The 18,473-nt window shown below is 40.1% G+C and overlaps 1 protein-coding gene across 3 annotated transcripts in view; it reads left to right on the plus strand.

The window, feature by feature from the left end:
* CPED1 (cadherin like and PC-esterase domain containing 1) overlaps nucleotides 1-18,473 on the plus strand; it is a 268,942-nt gene that overhangs the window by 8,375 nt on the left and 242,094 nt on the right. The gene's annotated exons all lie outside the window — the stretch shown is intronic.

Consider the following 18,473-nt stretch of genomic DNA (forward strand, 5'->3'; position numbering starts at 1 on the left):
ATTTATTCCATTCTCGTATACTATATCCATTTTATTCTTGTATACTATCACCATCCTATTTCCATATACTATCTCCATTCTATTTCCATATATTCTCCATTCTATTTTCATATGATCTCTTCATTCTATTTCCATATACTATATCCATTCTATTTCCATATACCCTCCATTCTATTTCCATACACTCTCTCCATTCGTTGGCATTATGGGTTGAATCGCATTCCCCTCAAAAAAGATATGTTGAAATCCTAATCCCAGTACCCCAGAATGTGACCTTATTCAGAAATATGGTTGTCATAGATATAATTAGTTAATATGAGGTCATACTGGAGCATCGTGGGCCCCTAATCCAATATGACTGGCATTATATGAGGATAGTCAAATGAAGACGGAGACACACGGGAAGCATGCCGTGTAATGATGAAGACAGAGATTGAAGTTGTGCAGCTGCAAAACAAGAAACCCCAAAGATTGCTGGCAAACCAGCAGAAGGTAGAAAGAAACAAGGAAGAATTCCCCTACAGTTTTCAGAGGCAACGTGGCATGGCTGAAACCTTGATTTCAGGCACCTAGCCTCCAGAATTGTGAGACAATGTGTTTCTGTTATTTTAAGCCACGTTTGTGTAGTACTTTGTTACGGTAGGCCTAGGAAACTAATAAAATTGAAGAGGCAGAACAGTTCAGCACATGAGCTCTGGAGTCAAATTAATAGCACTTGTTACCTTGCTACCTTGGGCACATTTCTTGGTCTCTCTAGGATTTCATTTTTCTCACCTAAAAGGGATATCTTATCACCTACCTTACAAGGCTAACATGAGGCTTAAATGAGATAAATCTTGTGAAGCACTTATGTGGTTGACACATAGAAAGTGCTCAATAAATATTAACTATTATATAATTTCCTTGAGGATTTACTCATCCCCGTAGTCCTCACAGACTCTGCCGTTTGGCCTTCACAAAGTAGGTGAGCAATAAATAATGGCTGCGGTGAACATGAGTACCTGGGTGAGGAGTGTCTGAGATGAAAGCCTTGTTGAGTTTCTCTCTCTCTCCTCCAGCATCTAAGCTGTTGCCTTTCCACACTAAAATGAGCCTTTACAATCAAGACAGGACTTGGGGAAGCAGATATGTCAGTCAGAGTCAGGCCTATTTATCTGTAGGCAAGGTCTTTGGTTCCGGCTGAGTCTTTCCTTTTTTTTTTCTAATTTAAGATGCTGGGATTAATGACATGCTATAGTTGAGGATGTGGAGAGATGAGTTGGATGGGGAGTACAGGAAAGAGGTGAAGATTTTGGACTGTGAACAAATATATATATTTATATGTTGTCTTTCTCTCTACATACAATATAAGCTCCTTATGGGCAAGTCCATGATTTAAAATGTTTACTGCATATGGCCCCCATGCCAAAACAGTATCTGGCATGTAGTGAACCCTGAGTAAATATCTTGTCAGTGAATAAATGAATGGATGAACGATGACTGTGAGGATCAGAGAAAGCCTACTTTAAAGCAGAGATGAGAAAAGGAGAGGAAGTCCCTCCATCTCTTTTTAGTTTTTGTTGAGCTCTCAGATCCAGCGCCCCATCTTTTTCTTGTGCCAGTATCCCTCGAACCCCTTTCTGTACCATCTGTTCTTATACCTGCGACTAATGCTAATCATCTGCCATCTTGCTACATTGAGTGTGCTTCAGTTATCATCCATTTCTCCTGTTCTCTTCAGCTCATTTGTCTCATTGGGATCTTTATCCTGTAAGAAGATCTCAGGTATCTACCATGTTTAAGAAAGGAGGAGGAGGAGAAGGGGGAGAAGGAGAAGGAGTGCATCCTTTCCCAACCAGTGTGCCTTTCTGATTACTTCCTATCTCTCTTGGCTTCTGAGTCACCATCATCTAACCTCTCTTTCTATTTTTTAACAAATTAATTCTACTAAAAATTGAGCTTTTCCGTTTATGTTTTTATATTTTATATTTCAAGCATATCTGAAGGTAAATATTTTTAAAGTATGCTGATAGGAATCTAAATACAGAGGTCTATGCACAGGAGGCTCTTGGGAGATGATGTCAGCATACTAACAGGTATGTGACTTTCACGGAATTAGTTAGGTTGCCTGATGAGCATTTAATGCCTGTGGATTTCTTTGAGATAGCTGATTAGAGCTATGTTAGATTTTTATAATGAAATATGCACATGGGTGAAAAATGGTTCATACTGAGAGAATTTTAAACAAATTCAAATTTGCTTATGTTGGATAAATTTTAATGAAGTCTTGATGAAGCTCATATTTAAGCAAGTTATGTTAAATTTTCTATGAATCAAAGAATTAATCAGTTTATGGGTGTCATTCTCTCTTGTTTTTTAAAGATAGTGGCAATAGTTTCTGCTTCTTTCTCCCTCTAAGCAATTCTGTTTCTTTTTCTAATGGAATTGGAAACTCACATAAACCCTCTGAAATGGAAACCGCTAGATACACTCACATTGTAAAAAGTGCTTCCTGTTATCAACTTGGAGTCTGTGGCCTTTTGGGGTGAAAGGAATGTTTGGTTTCATTTTTCCCTTTGGTTTCCTTTGGACATGTTTCTTTTTTTTTTTTTTTTTTTTTCCCTTTGGACATTTTTTTCTAAGGAGCCATTCTCGCTAAAAGGATGAGCTCATTTTCTAAAACAGGATTTATGTTCTCTAACAAAAACTATACTAAAGTTGGAAATTTGCATGGTAAATAGTACTTTGGCAATGTTTGCACTTTCCAGAGACTTGCTAAAAATGTAAAACTAAACATCTAGACTTACGTACAGGGTTGAAAAGGAATATAATAAGATATAAATTGAGGTTTTGTCATATATAAGTATCTTAATGAAAAAAGTTATTTAACTTTCAATTAAATTCGCTAAGGAAGGCTAATTCACTTAAGACCCAAAATAATAGATGAAACAAAATAATCATTAAGAAGAACACATGAACTTCGAAAAGCAGAATGGGCCCAATCGTGTGTTCCGAAATATAACTACATTTGGTATCTCTAATCCTGACTGGGGGACTCTCAATGGACCCCTCTCGGTTTGCTTAGAATGCATCCCAATCAGAGCAACTTGCTAAGGGGAGGCTCCGACACCCTGCATATTGGTGGGAATCTACCTAACTATCTCTGTCAAGGCTTCTGACCTCGAACCTGTTAAGTGGGTTGAATAAGAAGTCTAATAGAGCATAGGTGTGTTGTGGCACAGACATGGGCTTTGGCACACAGTGGTTCAAATTCCAACTGTGTCATTTACTAGTATAGGTCATAGGCAAATTTTACCTCGATTTCTAAACTCTCCATTTTTCTCACTGGAAGAATGGAGCTAACTAAGCCTGATGTGTGAGAATTGAATGTGTGTCTGAAAACACATGGTGGCTGACCAAGGTTTGTGTCAGTAAATGTTGGTTTTTTTCCTGACCCAAGAAGTTGAATTTAAGCTCTGACCTCAAAAACAAGCACTTTAAATGGCTTATATTATATATATATGTATTTCCAGAACACACATATGTAGTTCCTACATTTGGCCTTCAGCCTATGTGCTTTCCTCATTATATTCTACGTAAGCAAATATTTAAAGTATCATGTTCTGTGCTAGCAGCCTTCAAAGTTTCTCTTTGATACCTCTAGATGAGTCAGATGCAAGCACATTCCACTGGTTTTCTAGGGATACACAAACAATACTTCCTGCCTCTCCTGCTCAAGAAAGTGTTGGGCTGCAAGTAGTAGGAATGCAGCACATCTTCCCTGATTCATGAAGTGTGAATTATGCACAGCTTTTGACATTTTAATTCTTTTCAAAACCAATTTCTCATAACACACCTCACAGCTGATTTTTGGCAAATCAAAGTTTGTATCTGCTGTCCTAAGTATATTCTGACTACACCTCAGAGAGTGATCTGGGAAAAGTGACCAATTCAGGATGGGAGATTCAGGCAAGGGAAAGGCCTCACGAGAGCGAATAATCTATAGGGAGAAAAGAGAATTTGTTAAATAGTAATATTGCTCCAGGGACCTGGTGTTTCTTCCTTTTGACATAAGGAAAAGTGGACCGTGTTGGGGTGGTGATGTGCTAGTTAAAGGTCAGTGTATTTGAGGCAGATCGTACTATTCTCTGCTCACTTTCTCCCCAGGTGAGAGAGAAAAATAACTGAAAAAATAACTAATGGTTATTAAGGAGGGCACTTGTTGTGATGAGCACTGGGTGTTATATGTAGGTGATGAATCACTAAATTCTACTCCTGAAACCAATATTACCCTATATGTTAACTAACTCAAATCTAAATAAAAACTTGAAAAAAACCCAGAACTAATGAGGACTGAGTTCCAATGCTGAAGAGTTGAGTGACCATGGGCAAGTGACTTCTTTGGTTTCTTTTTATATCATCTGGCATAAAGATGGAAATATCAGCTACAAAGATGTCATGGGAGCAGGTTAGACATGATAGCTCAGAATGTTTTGAAAAACATTGAAATTGTAAAAGACAGGGGAATAAACATTATCACTTCTGTTAACAGATAAACTGAGGGGGAGGTGCCTGCGTGGTTCAGTTGATTGAGCGTTAGGACTCTTGATTTTGGCTCAGGTCATAATCTCACAGTCCTGGGATTATGACCCTCCCTCATGTGTGTGGAGCCTGTTTGGGATTCTCTCTCTTTCTTTCACCCAAACCCCCCATCTGCACAGGCATGTTCTCTCAAAAAAATAAATTAAAAAAGTACACTAAACCGAATGAAAAAAAAGATAAACCGAGATATATTGAGAATTTTAAGAGTTTATTTGAGCAAAAATCGATTCTAATGAGGCAGCGCCAAACCGGAAGTGGCTGAGAGTGTTTTCCTGTCAGGAAAAGGCACAGGCAAGGTAAGGCAATTGTTGTTTGTTTGTGTATTTATTTTAAGAAAAAGAGGATGAGTGTAGAGGGGCAGAGAGAGAGGGAGAGAGAGAATCCCAAGCAGGCTCTGCACTGTTAGTGTGGAGCCCAACGGGATGGGGGGGGGCGCCAAACCCACGAATCATGAGGTCATGACCTGAGCTGAAATCAAGTCAGATGCTTAACTGACTGAACTACCCAGGCACCCTAAACTAAGGCAATTATTGATTGGCTAAAGCTTGAAACCTAGTTGGCTGTTTGTGATTGGTTGTCCTTAGGTTTTGATTTCCTAACCTTGAGGGACTTACAGGCTTAGATTTTGGTTTGCCTTACATAGGCCACCACCGCATTACAGCCACTTAGCCAAATAGCCCCCATGTTCAATTAACTTAACACATCCCAAAGGATACTGCCATGAAAATATTCTCACTACATTTAGCATCTCTTGAGGGAAAAGAATGCGTATCGGCAACAAAAGTGTACCGGCAATACTCCTGTTTTCATTAAAAAGTTACAGTATAATGTCGTTTACAAATGTCAAGTTGTACAGTTATGTTTCAGCATTCCACCAGGAGTCCAAAATTGCACTGTCACAATTGAGTTTCCTCTTGATGTTCCACTGGTTCTTTAACAAGCAATAAGAAGTATAATAGCATTCCGATAGTTTCAGCACCAAGCCTAGTTCTTCTCCGGTGGAAAATCTAGCATTAATTTAGCCAAAGTGCACAAATGCTTCAGGAAAAATGCAACAGGAAATTAACTTTTCTGTAGCAGTGCAGGAACTATCTGACCTTAGCAAAGCATCAACCAGAAAGTCAACTTTCATACCGAGCAGGAAACCTTCCATACTAGACACACCCAGAGGGCAGAAGTGATTTCAAGTGGGTTTTCCCTCACTCCTCCCTTTATTATTCTCTCTCTCTCTCTCTCTCTCTCTCTCTCTCTCTCATAAACAATGAAAATATTAATAACACATCTGAATCTTCGTATGCACAAGCTAAACCTACTTGTCCAAATATTTTAGCGCTACATTAGCTATTTTAAAAATGGATAGATTTGGGGCAGAGGTGTTTTTGTTGTGGCGGTGGTGGTAGTGTGTTTTTTGTTTGTTTGTTTCTTTTTTTGTGTGGAGAAGATAAAGATGAGGGAAAAGGAGGTAAACATATTATTTTTCTTTTAAGGAATCAATGGTTCAAGCAATATTTTGTCTGCTTTAAATAAACTTCTTTGGTGGAGAACAGATAAAATGTATTTGTAAAAATATATTCTGTCAGAAATAGAAACTTTAGGAAGCTAGAACTGTCTCCTGTTTTTAATATAAAATGATGACATTTCATTTTATTATTAGTAGTAGTGGTAATAGTAGTAGTATTTAGAGAGAGAGAGAGAGCTTGAGCGAGGGAGAGGGGAAGAAGGAGAGAGAGAGTGCATCTCCATGCTCAGCGTGGAGCCTGACACAGGGTTCAATCTCATGACTCTGGGATCATGACCTGAGCCAAAATCATGAGTGGATGCTCAACCAACAGAGCCACCCAGGCACCCCAAAATAATGACATTTTAAAAGGAAGCCCCTTTTCTGTGATATAAATGAGAAGATTTCTCATACTCCAATGATTGCACATGGTCCTCAATACAATTCTTAGAAAAAAACCTGAAAAAGTAACCAAGAATTAATAATGATGTAACTACCCCCTGTGAAGTCTAGCATTTAAACAAAATCTTCTAATGAATTACTAGCAGTTGGATCAGGGCAGGGATCAGGTTTAGACAGTGCCTGGCACATAAGTTGAGTGAATGGATCAGTGGGATCTAGTATAATTCATGCTGTGTGTCTAGTTTAGGGATTCCTGTGGTGCCACTGGTCCTTAAATTTTTCTTTTGTATTTTCAGTTGGAGTTTTAAACTCTTTCTCCCCAAACAACCCATCTAGGTCTTCCTCAGTTTATAAGATGTCCTCACTTTCCTGAAAAGACCAAAGCAATTTATTACATTAGAAGAGATGGTTTCTTCTGTAGGTCTGGCCTACGAGACCCTTTGCTGGACCCTTTAAGAATAAACTGTACCTCTAGGAAGGGAACTCATTTTTCTAGCCAGTCACACAAGAAAGCCAAATGCTATTCTGCAACATAATCCATCCCCTAAGGGAAGAATTACAGAGTTTAGGGAGCTGAAAATTTGATAGCAGTATTAGATGATGTCTTACTCCTTCCTCTGGAGATAGTGCTTATTTTGTGGTATTACTAGATATTATCATTTCCTGCCAATTTTTGATTTTTAAAGCGAAAAGTTGGCCATCGAATACTTAAGCATTCTAGAGTGAGTATGTAATTTGGAAAGCTCTAAGATAGATTTTGAAGGGAATATGTGAGATTGTGTTATGATGTGTTGGTGTAATATTGTAGCATGTGGCAGCATGAGCAGGACCAGGGTAGACCAGGTGGAGGCTTTAGAGGGGAAGCATGGAAAGGAGGTTTCCTAGGGCTCAGTCAGGCTGGGAACGTGTTACCCAGGGTAGTCCCCAAGGAGAGCCACGGTTGTATATTAGTACTGGCCTTAGTGAGCTGAAGGGATAAGATGAGGAGGCCATGGAGCACCAACCACCACAGGGGTGCTCCGAGTAAGCAAGAAAGCAGAATGGGTGCCAAGCCAAAAAAACGTGCGTGAGGAAACTTCGTGTGTAAATTTGGTTTAAGGCAGGATGTTTTCTTTCATGCAGAGCGTGGTGCCTGCATATTTAACACTTGTTCCTCCATTAATCCTAAGGCTTTGTGCCCTACGTGGGTAGGATGAGGCAGAGTCTCTCTGGGTTTGTGAGGTATGGGCCTCTGTCCCGTGGCCATTCAACCAAGCACTGCAGCTGGCCTTTGCCGCCCTGGAAATGGAGGGGCACCTAAAGGGAGGATATTGGTTTTCCATCCTTAACCATCTGTCCAGTTCATGGGGACACGGGATTTCTGGTAAGAATCTGGATCATCTGGTTGCTACAGGGCTGTGAGTACTGAGAGGCAGGAGCCAGATATCTATCTGCATGGGCCTGACATTAGACACTTAACTGAAGTGAGTTTAGTAGCCCCTCCTCCTCTCTTGGGGGGTCTGAATGTGGTGACTGGGCAGGCAGTGGATGGAGACTCTCAATCCCCACCTCAGCACCTGAATTCTACCTGTACTTCTGGCAGATATATATATATATATATATATATATATATATATATATATATATATATATATTTTAAGGCCGGACTCTCTGTGCAGAGTGGGTCATGTTCACTCTGGTGCTCTTTCAGATTCTCGGCTGGCCAGCACACATTTTATTGTGGTGGCCGGCTGCAGAAGCCTGGGATCCCTGTGTGTGCAGTTTTGAAGTGCAGAGAGGACTACAGGGCTTAGGAGGACAGTGGAGATCATAAACTGGGCTGGGGGTGGCAGGTTAGCAGCTAGCCTTGTGGCAGAGAGAGGCAGAGAGAAGAAAATGAAGATGGAAATGGAAAATGCAAACGAGGAGTTCGGGAATTTCCTAGGTGAATGCTATGGAAGGTTCTAAGACTAGACAATGGTGACCATTAACTTCTCAGGCAAAACGAGGGAGTGTAACGTGCTAGAGAACTTTGTATATCCCAGTTGTGAATTTATGTATAGAACATTATAATGAAATGTAAAATTAAATCATATTTAGTTACATAGTTAACATAGTGCTTAATTTTTATCTAGCACCCAAAATCTAAAAAGTATGTCCATTTTATATATGATATCAATGGCCTTTTTCTTTCATAATACGTTTGCTCTAACACTGAGTTTTTATGAAAGAGAAATATTAGAAATGACTGATTATGTGTAAATGTGTTAATGTCCCTACTATATAAATACTACCTTATCCTATTCCGCTTGTAATTTGACAGAACCCCTACGAAATCACATGGTTGAATTTTTTTTTAACGTTTATTTATTTTTGACAGACAGAGCATGAGCAGGAGAGGGGCAGAGAGAGAAAGAGAGGGAGACACAGAATCCGAAGCAGGCTCCAGGCTCCTAGCTGTCAGCACAGAGCCTGATGCAGGGCTCCAAACTCATGAACCATGAGATCATGACCTGAGATGAGGTCAGACACTTAACCGACTGAGCCACCCCAGCGTCTGTCAAGAGGTTCTTTTATGCAACAACTTCTTTAAGAGATATTTAATACGCTTTACATTTATGAGGCGCTATGTATATTCAACTGCTTTTATCCTCACTGAGTCTCCTTCAACCCTTCTACTAGCACGAAAAGTAAGACGGAGGTTGGTACTCATTTGCAGAGGAGGAAAGTGAAGTACATCAAGTAGTTTAAGTGGTATTAGCAGATAATGAATGGAAGGCGGGAAGTAGAGGGGAAACCCAGGATTTAGAAGGCCTTGGGGAGTTGCTGGCAAAGACTCAAACTAGTCTCTGGCATCTATAAAAATGTTTGGTAGATTGTATGATGCTTAGGTATTGATATTGCCGTAATGACCCCAGTGTTCTTTCCTGTCTGTTACATTGTTTTTGTAGGGACTTACTATTTTAAGACTGAATTACTGAATTAACTGGTTGTTTGGGCACCAGGGGACAGAGACTTGCTATTATTTTAACATTTTTCAAAAGAACAAGGTCTTCCCTTGTTTTCTGCTTGGTGTTTCACAATTGTGGATTGTCAACTTTATATTTTCTTCATTACGGATATCCTTCAGGCTACTGCGGACACTGTGATAAGGTTCAGGGGGCTTGAGAATATTTGCTCTAAAACCTGCAAACGTGATCGGGGCTTGAGGATGGGAAGAAAATGACTTCCCCCTCTTAAATTCCATGAGCTTGTCAGACTAAGGAAAGCCTGGGAAGTGAGAAGAGTGTGGGGTCAGGAAAGCAGAAGGAAGGAGAAGAGACAAAAGAAGGGCCCTCATGAGTGGTTTTATTTGATCCGAAATAGGAAGTAAAATCAAATGTGCCTAAAGGAAAAGCAATCTACATTCTCCCCCAAACTCATTTTCAGCTTTATCTTATTCTTAGAGATATCTCCAAGGACGCGATCATGAGCACCATCTCCCAGCTACCCCTGGGGTTCTGTAATCTCTGCTGGGTCTTTGTTATGTCTGTAAAGCTGCAGCAATCAGTACATTGAAGACCCACAGCTGTGCTTCGTGGGTGGCACCACAACCAAAGGGGAGCCTTGAATTAGTTGGAGGAAAAACCTCCAGAGGAAGCTGAAACAGAGGCTTCCCATGACTTTCCAAGCAGCTAGAAAAGAGAAAGAGAAACACTAGGAGAAGCAGAGAAGGGAATAGAAGTTCCTCCACGTTGGTGGAAATGGCTGAGATTTTCACGCGGTGGAGTTTGCCAGCCAGCTGCAGCTACAAGACAGGAAAGAGGGGACCTCGCCGCAGGAGACACTAGACACAGGCTGGAGGAGAAATCCCTGTTCCTGTGTTCTCGGTTTCATTTTTAGTTTCTCCAAGATTCCCGCCACGGGTGAGGATTAGCCTGGGGCGCAGGGCTGAAGCTGTGCTTTCGCTGGAGCCTCAAGAGCCCAGAAGCTGTTTAGTCCACCTTCTCTTTTCTGTCCTGCAACTTGCCCTCTGCTAGCCTCTCCTCTTTCCTCCAGCTGCACAAACTCTGTACTTGTGCCCCATTTAGAAAGGCACAGCGTGGTTCCCGGTTGTGAGTGTGGAGCCTGGGCATTTAACATACGGATGACGTGGGAATTCTCGGGGTCGACCTTCGGATTTTATAGATATGGTGGGACGTCTTTACTGCTAAGCAAAAATCATTACATGTCCCTTAAGTTTCAGTATTTCAGATCTTCTAAGCAGATTCAGGCAATATGACATTATTTACCATTAAATATTTTCTAGCTGAGGATGGCCAGGTCAGGGTCTGTCATGCTCTTCTCTTCCATTTTCCTCCTTTGTGCCTGCTTTTCTTCTGATATGTCAGGCTTCTAGCCTCCCTTCCTGTTTACTTAATACCAAGTAAATTCATGGCCAATCCTTTCTTTGGGACTTTTCTTCCCACTTCTGGAAGGTTTCATCCTCTGTACTTTACCTCTGTCTTAGTTACACTCACCGTGATTTGTCCTGTTGCTGCTTCTCCTTCTTTCTATCACAAATGAGGCTCCACAGTACAGAACTTACTGCCTTTCCCCTCCCAGTGCATTTCCGATGATGCTCCCCCGATGTGATTCGGTGCCTCCTTAGGACAGGTGTCATGTCTCCGTCTTATAGCTTGATCGCCCAGGTCACTGAGTACTAACATTTTTGAAAAACTTTTCGGGGGCACCTGGGTGGCTCAGTCAGTAGAGCGTCTGACTCCTGGTTTCAGCTCAGGTCATGATCTCACGGTTCATGAGTCTGAGCCCCACGTCGGGCTCTATCCTGACAGCTAGGAGCCTGCTTGGGATTCTCTCTCTCCCTCTCTCTCTGCCCCTCCCCGCTGGAGCTCTCTATGTCAAAAATAAATAAATAAACTCTAAAAAACCCCACAACTTTTCTGTATTATGGAAATGATGGCATATAGTTCTTAGGAAATTTTATCATTTAGGAAGTAAAAGTCTGCCTTCTGGCATTCTGTTAGGATGCCCATCGATCCGGAAAACAAAATAAAACAATAAAACACCCTCCCAGTTTTCCTCATTTGCCTCTGCCCTGCTATGGCTTTTAGTAAAAGGAATCAGAATTCATTGAGGTTGTACCTAGGTAGAAAGACCAGCATAAAGTTACCAACTTTTAAATTCTCTACTACTTATTAGGTTTTGGTTTCCTATTAGGTACTTAAAAAGATAATGAGTAATGATGTATTACCTACACTTTTGTCCTCATTGCCAGTTACTTGTTACCTATCTGGCTATATTTACCATCCACAATAAAAAGTACATATGGTACTGACCTTGAAGGACTTCCTGTTTTAATTTCTCTGCCCATCTTTTCTCTCCCTCTAAGAATTATCTTTCTTCTCTCATTTGCTTTCACACACAACATTCGTAATACATGCGAGTAACAGCATCTAAAAGAGCACCTCAGTCATTCTTTAACACTTTACCCAGACCAGAGATCTTTTCTCTGCAGGTACTTACCTTGCATGATTCACTAATTGTTTATCACTCCTTCCACTAAAAAGTGAGTTCAGTGACACCTGAGTGGCTCGGTTGGTTGAGTGCCTGACATCGGCTCAGGTCATGATCTCACAGCTCATGAGTTTGAGGCCCACATCGGGCTCAGAGCCCACTTCGGATCCTCTGCTTCCCTCTCTCTCCACCTCTCCCCCACTCACACTCTCTCTGTCTCTGTCTCTCTCTCTCTCTCTCTCAAAAAAAAATAAATAAACTTAAAAAAATTTAAAAATGTGAACTCAGTGAGGGATAGAGCTTTGTCAAGTTTCTTCACTGTTACATTGCTCAGAGCCTAGAACTATGCCTATCATATAGAAAGCATTCAAAAATATTAAATGGGTAAGTGGACGAATGAGTGTGAGTGAGTGAATAAACATTGAGAAAAAGCCAAGAGGGAAGAGATATTAAGGATCCAGGAGAAGGAGAAAAGATGGATGAAATTCTCAGGGATTTGAGGGTAGAAATTGGAAGGAGGTTTGTTGCCTAGAGGAAGGGGGTTTGTGGAATCTGGAGAATAATCAGAGCGATTAGCCATGGATAAGGAGGACAGGTTTCTCATGTGGAAGTCAGAAGAAAGGAGGAAATGTTAGTCGTGCTGATAGGCTATGCGTTTGACAAAACAGAGGCTATTTAATTAAATCAGTGTGTTTCCTTCTAGCAGTGGAAATTTCACTGTGAATGGGAGGCAGTTTTCTGGAAAAATAAGAAGGTAGCTGGAGAATAGGAAAGTTAGTCACTCTGGAGAATGTGAGAGAGAATTGAGCAGTGAAGAGCATAGCGGGATGGTCTGGGAGCCCTGAAGACGGAACTGGTTTTGCCAACCAGAATCTGTCCACTGGACACTTCTCTCCAGCAGCTCTCAGCAACCCAGCCCGGGTGCAGACCAGGCAGGCTGCTGAGATCTTTGGGTCTCAGAGTTTCCACGGCACCCCAGTCCTCTCAGCTTACGTGGCATGTCATAATTATTGTAACTAGTTGTTTATGTCTGCTTTCCTTGATGGGCTGTCAGCTCTGTGGGGGCCAAGACTTGTCTGGCTTGTTAACCGCCATGTCCCCAACTCTTCCGTGCTTGAAGCTTTGCCATGTGAATGTGACGCAAGTCCAGTGGAGCAAGGGGATAATTTCATATTCTGGGTAGGGAGTTGTTGGAGTGTTGGACCAGGGGATCCAGGCTGCACAGAAAGAAGGTAAAAAAGAGGCTAGTAGAAAGTTGGCATGAGCGGGAAAGACTAGTGTTGAAGAACTGGTATGTTGAGAATAAATGAGATGGAAATACTTGAATGTGATCAGAGAATGGAATATCTCATTTTATACGTTCAGAGGTGGGGGTGTTTGGGGACCATAAAGTCCAAGATTATGGCCATTCGAGCGGCCACTGTAATAAAGTGGAGGAGACAGGCATTAGGGATGAAGAAGTCATAGATATTTCATGGCTTGAGATGCAAATATCAAAGCTTCCACTGAGAAGTTTCTAGTGGATATTTTCACCTCATAGTAAAATAATTAAAAGGCATGCATGTGTTTACAAACAATGAACTCATACATAGCATTCATGCATTCATTCATTTCCTCATTCATCCATCCATTCCCTTTTACTGGAAACTGGTAGTAAGCTGTATGTGCAATGGTTAAAAGAAGACACATTTAGGCTATCAGGAAACATGAAAATTTGTATAAAGGTCAGACACTAAACAAGTAATAATATGTTACTATAAATTGTGAAGCGTGCCAAAGGGAAAGATAGATTGAGAGATAGGTGATGATGGGTTTTGGGAATAGCTGTTTAAGTAGGTGCCATATTATCAAAGCTATATTGAGGATACACCTTTTTTATATTGAAGCCTTATTGCTTTTGTTTCTCTGTCATTGTTTAAAACTCACATAGAGGCACAGATGAGCAAACTTGCTTTTCACTGGATGTCCTTGGGATAGTCAGTAGCCCCAAGGCACAGTTTGCCAGTGTAGTCAGAAGGCCCTCAGTGTCATGCAGTAGGTCTGAGAATTGTGTGTTTACTCCATGATGGGCTTGAGATTCAGTTGAATCAGTTGTGAGATAAAGGCAGACTTAACTAAACGTTCATTTATGGAGGAAATTTCTCATGAGGCCCTGTTTGCATATCCAGGAAACCTGTGGTTCCTACACTGTCCTGCAATTATAAATAATTTCTAAGTAGAAAATGTAGAGGACCTGCATCCAAGAAACTCAGTTTTATCTCTTGAATTCTCTAAAATAAGTATAAATTTCACCAATGAGTAAAAAAAAAATCCCTATTTTATTCTTATAGTGGAAAAATTAAAGCATAATTCACTATGATAGATTCCGCAATATTTCTAAAATGTCAAAGATTGAGACCAGCAAGGCAATTTTACTTTTAGTTATATATAACACACATCCAAGGTCTACTATATGATTTGTATTAGAGCATCAAAAGGTGTCATAAATACATGGCTACTTTAATAAATCTAGAAAAAAAAATCTGTCATGTGGAAAAAAACAAGTTTTATTTTTCATCCCTTCTATATTTTAAAGAGCTGCATTTCTTGCTTTTTGTGTTAAGTCCTGGTGAAGATTTTTTAATACTATAAGTAACTGAGAAACATGGTACTTTAATAATACAGCTCTTTATTTGATTTTTTTTTCTGCAAATTCATTACTTTGCTCAAACATTTAATTCTATCTTTGTCATTCTTGCTCCTATTTGAAATTCTGCTGAAATAAATTTCTTAATACAAATGTTCACCACTTTTATATTCCCAATCTTCCATGGTAGTATTTATAACCCAGACTTTTACACATTGAAGAAAAAGATGTTTGTATTCATTCATTCAAAGAATATTTATTATGTGCCCATTATGTGCCCAGTGGTATACTTAGGTAGGGGAAACAAAAGTCAACAAAACAGAAAAAATATATGCTTTTATTTACCTCCTTTTATGGTTTGGGGAGACAGACAATAAACACAGTAAGTGAATAAGATCTATTTTTACATTAAAAGGTGATGAGTCATATAGAGAAAAACATACATCAAGATATATGGATACATATAGCTTATTGCAGAAATGGTTTTTATGACAGAGACAAAACTATATTAATTGAAAAGCTGATAGAATTCTTAAGGGAGGGGTGCCTGTGTGGCTCACTTGGTTAAGTGTCTGGCTCTTGATTTCAGCTCAGGTCATGATCCCAGGGTTGTGGGATCAAGCCCTGCATTGGGCTCTGCAACTGAATGTGGATTCTCTCTCTCTCTCTCCCTTTGCTTCTCTCTCTCTCTCTCTCTCTCTCTCTCTCTGTCTGTCTCTCTCTCTCTCTCTCATTGAGAAAAGAAAGAGTTCTTAGTGGAAAAGCAGAATTAGTTAACATCGTTTATTAATGGGACACTGTGTTGGATACCTTTAGATAGCAAATTCATTTAATTCCTCCTACAACTTCATGAGGTAGGATTTGTTATTTCAACTATACGTATGAGAAAACTCTGATGTAGAGAGATAAAACAACTCTCCCCAGTGGATGAAGCAAGGCAGACTCTGAATTTAAATCCAGATTTCTGATCCCCACTCCTCTCCTGTTCATCGTCCACATTGCTGCATCTAACACCCCAGGTCGTTTATTACAACACTCTGTCCTTTGCTTTATTTAAGGTGGTATAAAAGTTTCAGATGTTGAAGTTTTTCCAATAAAAATAATAAGTGTTTAGTTTTAAAATAACTTTCATGTAGTCTGGCAAAGTGATTTCTGAGGGACAGTTTTTCAGATCTTTCCAGAAGGGAGAGGGGGAAGTGACTTGGGAGCTCAGAGTGTCAACATCCAGTAACATTCATTCTTTCCTAAGTCTTCTCAGAAGGCCTGCGAGTCTCAAGTTTAGTTGCGGTAGTGGCGGCTAGGTTAAATTCTTTCACTAAAAATATATCTTCAGAATTGTAGGAGTGATCAAGAGCTCTCAGTTCCCAAAGTGCTTCTCTCGGCATTTGATAATCCTGCATTTGCTGGTGTGGTTGACATAATTGTTCACGTAGTTTTTATTTCACATATGCAGTGTGTGCACCTGTCATTGGACCAGCTAAAAGCGTTCTTGCCCCTTGGTATTGGGCCATTTTGCTGATACAGTCTGTTATAAATATGACAAGGACAGGAGCAGTTTGTATTACAGGGTAATACAACATAATTTGACTGACAAGCTCGCTTCCTATTATTCTCTGTAGTCTGAGATGTGAGCGAAAATGTCAGTCTATGCTATAAAGGTTATTATAGAATATGGCCACTTATTATACTTTATTTAAAAAATATTTTTGTAAGATATACTGGCAAGAGCCACATGGCGGTGGCTTAAACTGATCCTGGTCGGGAGGGGGGGGGTGGGGGAAGGGAGGGGTGTATCTTTCAAAATAATAATAACGTCAAGTTTGAAAATACACTCACCTCATGTGAAATCACTGCTCTACTTGAGCCAGCTGTAATAGAGAGGAGCATCCTGTGATTACGAAAGAAAATAATGTGAGAAGGGAATTCCGGGCACTCTGCATTCTGCTTGAGTGACAACGATATATTTGGAAGCATCTGTCTTCCCCTTGCACCTAGATGCATGTTTGTTTATTTTGGCCTCCTGTGGGATGCTGGTTCCTTCTAACTCCTGTGGACAAAGGCTCAACTGTTTTTGGCTTCAAAGACTCCTTCTAATAAGTTTACCGTGACAAACAATGATATTGGCTGGGGAATCGTGTCCCAATAGGCAGCTAAATTTTTGAGTTTAAATAGTTTCGTTATCAAGAAAACACAATATCCTTTAACAAGGGAAAGTATCTAATCAATCATTTTGCCCAAAGTACCATGCAGGGGAGGTGTGCTTAGCTAGTTTCTGTTCCTTTCTATTAAATCCACTACACAAGTATTCAAAGCTTATGTTACTGTGTGCCAGGCAGAGCTCAGGTTCAGAAAGTTTTTCTGATTCTTTGTTTTTTATATTATTATTTAAAAAACACATAGATGGTCTTTCTATGTGTATAGTATACCATGCACAGTTCTAAGCCAGTCACAAACATTAATCCTTTAGTTCTCACAGCGCCCTTAGGAGGAACGTATTGTCCAAGGTCACACAAATAGTTCTGGCAGAACCAGGGGATTCAAACCCAGCAGTCTCTCCAGAGTTTGTGTTTTTCTGCACGTCATTGTGCTTTGTCAATCCATTTACAGATGGAGATAATTCGTATGCAGTGAAAAATAGGATATAGTTCCTGCCCTCGGAGAGTTTACAACCTAAATCTGTTTCCTCTTTCTTTCCATATGTATCTTCATACATATCTTCAAAGATCTTGATAGACCACTATGGCTCATTAATTTCATAGATATCTTCATTTATTAAACACGTCCTGTGTGTACATGCATACTGCCTGTAATGAGCTCACATCAGGGAGAGATGCACATTTCCTATCCTAAGTGCTAATAAAAGGGTGTATTTCAATGAAAACTTTCCAAAAGAGGTGATGTTTCATTCAGAGCTAGCCAGATGGACAAATGGAGAGAGAAAAAGGAATTTAAGTAGAAGACACAGGTATGTGTATGAAGGAACAGGGTGGGATCAGGAATGGAAATAATTAAGAGTGTGATATGAACAGAGAAGAAAGACAGGGCTTAAGTTTGAATGACCTTGTGTTCCTTGATAAAGATTTGGAGTTGATTCTATCATTAATGGGACAATAAAGAACTTTAAGTAGTGAAGAGGCATGTGGTACATACTTTTAGATCCATAAAGCGGACAGTTCGATTCAGAGGTGTCACTAAATGTAGTTTGGATTCCCAATTTTGTTTTTTATCTCTTCTCCCTCATCTTCCTTCTCCAATTCCTTTGTCTCCTCTTCTTCAGTCTCTCCCAGGTTTTGCTCAAACCCCCATCCAATCTCACTGCTCCTTCCGGTAACAAAAAAATGTCTACTTTATCCAGTTTTAATCTCAGGTTTTCAGGAAAATACCCAATGTCTACAATTACACCTTATAATGAACTCAAATATCAGCATTCTTTCTACTTTGTCAATTGGAAAATTCCCTTTTGTTAATGGAATTTCAAACACTGTCGTGAGAAAGAGGAATATTTATGTGGGCGATCAATAAACTATGGAAGGAAGAACCTGAAATTATGATGCTCTGGATCTTGGGCAGAGACCCAGCCTGCCACCCTGAGATGCATTCGAATTTTGCTGTGTTCTGATTGAGAGGAGAAGCAGCACTGTGTATCTCCAGAGGGCTCTGAAATTGCTTCTCAGCTCTCCCCGTTCCTAACCATGTCCTTCCAGCACAAAATCCATCCTCTCTGAGTCTGTTTCCTCTCCCATGTTTACTTAAAAAGCACTGTTAGAAGATAATGCAGCTGGAAGTATTTTATACAAGCACAATGCAGATGAAAGGCATTGCTATTAATTTATATTTTCAGCTAGAGTTGAGTTCTGTATTTCTATGCAACAGTATTCCTCCAGGACCTCT

The sequence above is a fragment of the Lynx canadensis genome, chromosome A2 (assembly GCF_007474595.2).
Source record: "Lynx canadensis isolate LIC74 chromosome A2, mLynCan4.pri.v2, whole genome shotgun sequence".
In the NCBI taxonomy this organism is placed as follows: Eukaryota; Metazoa; Chordata; class Mammalia; order Carnivora; family Felidae; genus Lynx; species Lynx canadensis.